General features: G+C 39.3%; 1 pseudogene; it reads right to left on the reverse strand.

Moving 5' to 3' along the window:
• Window positions 1-1,242: 1,242 nt before the first annotated feature.
• Window positions 1,243-5,097, reverse strand: LOC137943199 (uncharacterized; annotated as a pseudogene).
• Window positions 5,098-5,753: the final 656 nt, after the last annotated feature.

Raw genomic sequence — 5,753 nt, forward strand, 5'->3', positions numbered from 1 at the left:
AAGGACAAGAGCTCTGAGTCAGAAGGGAGAGTCGTCAGAGTGAAAACATAGGAATTAGGATAAAAATGCTGGGACGGAAACGCCGGCCCTATTAGCCTATAACTGTTAAGCAAAAATTAACCAGAGCACGCATGGGGGGCAATGTGTGACTACAGTGACAATTCACCAGATTCAATTTCTGCTCAAAAGCGATTAATAATGCACAAAACCGAACGGCTCTTGCTCACCGCTTTTCTATTTAAGCTTTTGTAAAGGGGCTCTGCATTTTTACGTAGGTAATTGTGATGAGATGATTTTAATGAGGGCTTGGAGCACGAGAGGATAGGCTTCAGTTGCTTTTGAAGCTGCTTCCCAGAAGCTTTCATGGCGATTTCCGTTGGTAATTGGTCTTAAAAGGGTGGCGCAGAAAAGGGTAAATCATGTCTCAAAAGCGTCGTTTGAAAAGGCACCAAAAATAGGAGTGAGACGACACGGAATCCACTCTTCTGGATTCGCCTGCACGAAATATATATATTATCAATTTCTGGGTTCCTTTCTCGTCTCAAGTTCTGTTTCCTCCCGAGTCCCGGGCATCTCACTCATCGCCGGGAACAAAAACAGCCTGGATGCCGGTAAGGAAATGCAAATTCTCAATCCCCATGATTGATAATGTGAGGTTCGTTCATCACAAGCTAATCACGTCAATTAATATTTTCATTAGTTTATCTAATGTGATTTATATGTTCTCAATTATGAGCTCTTCAAATTGACTTCAATGAGTGAAACGGAAAGCCTCTGTTTGATCTGAGTTCTATTTGCGGCTGCAAGTTACTCTTTCACATTTTGAAAGGTAAAGGCTTCTTCCAAGCTCAATCATTGTAGGCTCCGTTAACGTCACAATCATGACTTGTCTGCCAAACCGCACTGACAATTGAAAATTTCAGTATCATGGTCTGGCAGCCGGAAAGTGAGACCTGTAATGAAAAACGAGGAGAAACAAAAAGGCTTCAATAACTCAGGACGGAGATGAGAGAAGATTGGAGGCTGTCATCTTCAGCACTTCTACAGTGGACGGATGGGGGGAGAGACGCCAAAGTAATCTTTTCCCTGGAGATTATTACTGGAGGGCGCCATAAATGTCCATCCTGAAGAAAACAAAACAACAAAGATGTATTCACAGATGACGGATGATTCATGTCACAGATTTTAGTAAATATTAAAGATCAACAGTTTCCAAATAGGAAATAGAAGTTCGCTCGTTCTTTACCACAGATGTTCTGATTTTCTCTGCACACAGACCCTATAAAATCCTTCAACAGGCTTGCCATCGTGAGCAATATTAGCAATGGGATCATACTTTGACCTAAGCTTCTCCTTCTCCTTAGGAATTGGTAATGGAATATAATCCTTTTGTTCAAGATTCTTCACCGGAAAGTTCACTGATCACAATTAACACCAACAACCCAGAAAACCTAAGGTAAATGTCAAGTCCTTACCACATATGACAAGGAATCTACCCTTCTTTCTAATTAATCCTAAGATTGTGCTTATAATAAAATTAGGGATCTTACAAGGTTCTGAAAATGGTAGTGGCCATAAAATTTGATTCAATGAGTCAATAAGCATCCCAACTCACCCAGGGTGGCGTTTCTCTCTATGAAGAATTGTTCTTTGTAACCCGCAGCATGTGAAGAATTAAAGAATGTGGAAGCTTTGTTACACGGTATCTCATTCTTGCTAGACAAGGCCGTTCAACTTCAGTGGCTAACTGTCCATCAAATTTCTTCACTATGTTGAAGAGCGGAATCTAAAAAAGTTAAAATAAAGGCAACAATGAGATCATTATTTTGACCCAACAATGTCAGAGTGGACAGCGTTTAGCACACTAGATACAACTGAGCCAGAAAACGGAAACATTTCTCACAGAATACAAAATAAATAGAATTATCTAACATTTGTCAGCCAAGAATACCTGAGGTATAATATTCTTCTCCATGACATCTTTGAGAAGCGGAGGTGAAGGTAAATCAAGTCCAAGCATTAAGAATGGTGTTCTTGATGTTTTTGCGACCAATTTTGGACGCTCTGTCCCACTTTCAATGACACTTCATTATTCTGGTCATCCTCCCTCTCTGCAGATGCCTTTCCTTGTATTTCCTTAACTACTACTAGCACTCCCTTCCAAAAATCACCCTAGGTTACAGAACGTAATTCAAACGATTATGCCCCAACAGCAGCTACATGAATACAAACTTCATGAAAACATTAATTACCTGAAGCATTTGTGGATAATGCTACTAGAATTTTTCTTTGACCCCTTGAAATCTGCATGAAGAGTATTAAGCAGCCAAGACATAAACTCAATCAGGTCTGACTGCACACCTAGTTGAAACCTTTTCATGCTATCTTTCATAACTGCCTGTAGAAACTCAAGAGGGCTAACCTGAAAACAAGTTTGAAAAACATCTCATAAGAAGACGAGATAGTATGTGATATGTTGTCTCATAGAAAATGGGGATAGAAAAGGAGCGAGAATACAAACTAACACCACCTGTCCCTTAAGATTCCTTGCATGCCAAATTTTTCGAGTAAGCTCTCCAAACAGATGAACAAGAGGAGACTTGCAGTTCTCATAATTTTCAGGGATTAAGGGAGAAGTTCCTCAAAGGAGTAACCTGCATTAACAATTGAATTATAACATTCACAAAACCTGTCTCCTTAATGTTATTGAGGCCAACCTGAATGCAAAAATTAAATTAGAATAAGCAGTTTTGCAATCACAGGCTTTGCATCGAGAATGAATCAAAGGAGAAAAAAGTGCATCAGTCATACAAACAACAGTAAAAATCCATTATCATCAATACCATCTAAAAAGAATAATAGCAGTAATTTATTTTTTACATGTTGAACCCTCTAACCCAAGTGACTTTACAAAAAAAAAAAAAAAAAAGCTGGATCTCCTTACACTAGTGAGACTTAAACTCAAGACCTCACACTAGAGCCTCCCATGTGGCCATCAAGTCAAAGGCCCAACTCAAAAATAGAAATAATTAACAAATAGTTGTTCTAATGTTCAACTCAAAAGGAAAATTTTGGCATTCATTGGATGCCAACTAATGTAAGCCTTGGGTCAGGTCTCAGCATCCATAATTGAAAGCTGAGAAGGAATCAGACGCTGCTTGTTTATCCCACTGTCAGACATTGTAACGACAGCCTACTACCACATAAACACATTTAACACCGATAACAACACAAACATGAAGAAACCTACTATGGGAGGCTGATGAATCACCAGCATCCCCCAATTGAAAGTACATCATGATAACCCATTCCTCAAAAATGATTTCTCTAACAACACAATCCAGCCCATTTCACCGAAAAAAATTCGCAGAGATGCAATTCTGCTTCTCTTACTATTTATAATGACCTCCACAAGCAAGTTACTTATCATTCCAGGAATCAGACACTGCTTGTTTATCCCACTGTTAAACATTGTAACCACAGCCTCGTGACCACATAAACACATTTAACACCAACAACAAAACAAACATGAATAAACCTACTATGAGAGACTGACAAATCACCAGCATCCCCCAATTGAAGGTACTACATCATATTCTCTAACAACGGAATCCAGCCCATTTCATCACAAAAATTTCTCACAGATGCAATTCTGCTTCTTTTACTATTGATAATGACATCCACAAGCAAGTTGCTTACCATCCCAAGGAGATAGTCAGAACCATCAAGTGCCCTTGACGACTGCTTATATTTGTCAAGTTGTTCCACTTGTTCTGAGTGAATCTGCATGAGTACAGCAGATTATCCATAATTCAGCCAAATGGAGTAACCATAGTAAAACTAAAAAGGCTTTTCCAAAAAAAAAAAAAAGTAAAAATAAATTGATCAACTATGTAGAGATTCTTTCAATGGTGAATGTTCTTATTAATCAAGGGGGGGAAAAAAAAAGAAGAGGACAGGGCAGGAAAAGACCCTCACCCCAAAACAAAGCAAGATATAGAACTGAATCATCCCCAACATGTGATTGCAAGGCATGCAGCTCCAGACTATCAGCAGTACAGTTAGCGGATCAAAGGACAAGCCACTAAGTGATAGGATGAGTAGAAAATATTGCAAAGCTCTTCAAAGATAAGGATCATTGACCATGGTGTATGGGAACCTCTCTTCATCCAGTTAATTACAAAACCAGTACCCAGTCAACAATCAAATAAGGATGGTCTAGAAGAGCTACTAGAGTAATTCCTCGAAAGAAAGCAGCTAGATCATCCTCCATAGAATCGGCAAAGCCAGCATGGCCTGATCAGAAGAGCATGGTCAAGAAAGAACCATTGTTAATTGCTCAAGAGGGCCAAGAGAGGAGAGTAGAAAGTAGATCCGAAGACCAAATTTAAGAAAAGGAGAACCCTCAGACTTGGAAAGTAAAAGGGAAGTGGAGGATATATTCTGGTTTTGAAAAAATTTCACTCTTTTAGTAAAATTATCCGTAGCGAGGATCAAATCTTTTGCCACTAGCAGAGGAAAGTAGAAGCTTTTGATGGTGACCAATACTCCCAAGAGATTGGAGCCACAAGCTGATTAGGTAGATGTGTTAGCAGATCATAGTGACCCAAAAGAGCTTCCTTTTTAGATCAAAATGTCATATCCAACACCTCTTATATAAGTGCTCTCGAGGAGGAAAAGAACGAATTCCGCATGAATAGCGTTTGAGACCATCAGTGCACACCTGGAAATAAGATCCAAATAACCCGAAATTTGAAATAGAAAGGATGGATTTGTAGATAAGAAATTCTAAAAGAATTGGAGAAGGCCTCCAACTAAAATATTTTCTCCGGCTCAAAAACCAAGCCACAATCTAGAACCCATGTTCAAATTGGGCCTTGAGCAATATTTTTATTCCCCAAGGCAGGAAGGAATACAAGGGATTGACTCAGAAGACACCAAAGTTGATCATTGTACCAGTATATAGTTCCTATTAGCAACTGAATTCCATTTCCATTCCATCTAAGTTGGACATCCCCAGCCATTTCCCAAAAAATCATCACACCTGAGTTGAACTTCAACAGCCATTTCCACTACACTGCATGATTCCATCGCCATCTAGGTTGAACCTCCAAAGTGATACCATTTCACATAAGTGCAGGATTCTTTGTCCGTATTCTAGACTACCATAACACTTTGTCGACCCAGTTCAACCCAGCCAGTTGAGCTGGCTCAACCGGTGCTTGGAAGATGGAAGCAACACAGGGTTTTCTGCAACAGTTTACATGTGTTTGTAAATATTTTGGAAAAACAGCTCAGGTTGGACAAACCAACTTAGACCCACCTGTCCCATTCCTGTTGGATTCACAATCTTTCTTGATTGTTATTGAAGCTAAAATGAAGCCAGCATCTCTCAAAGTGGTAACTGCTCATTGTTACAGCAGGAAAGCCACAGACCAAACACTTCCAGTTGTAGGAAAACTGGCTTACTTTTATTTTATATAACAATAAGAAGCTTGAATCCATTGAAAGAGCTCCCAAGGGAGAATAAGCACGGACAAGAAAGCCAGAAATGAAAGGTAAGAGGATCAAAATGCAAGGGAAGTGAAAATTACAAGTTATTGCTAACTAAACCCTCGCCTTGCCAAAGCAACAGCTATGCTATTGGCGCATCAAGGTGTGTGTGATCAAACAATGTTCCAATTTTTACAAATGTCTTCGATTTCATACAAAATGGTGAACCACCTTAATTACCAGGTAAAAAACCAAAAAAA

This window comes from Aristolochia californica, unplaced genomic scaffold (genome assembly GCF_029961685.1).
Source record: "Aristolochia californica isolate CCGP_79_NKW_82.1479 unplaced genomic scaffold, dmAriCali1.0.hap1 SCAF_10, whole genome shotgun sequence".
NCBI classification, from domain to species: domain Eukaryota; kingdom Viridiplantae; phylum Streptophyta; class Magnoliopsida; order Piperales; family Aristolochiaceae; genus Aristolochia; species Aristolochia californica.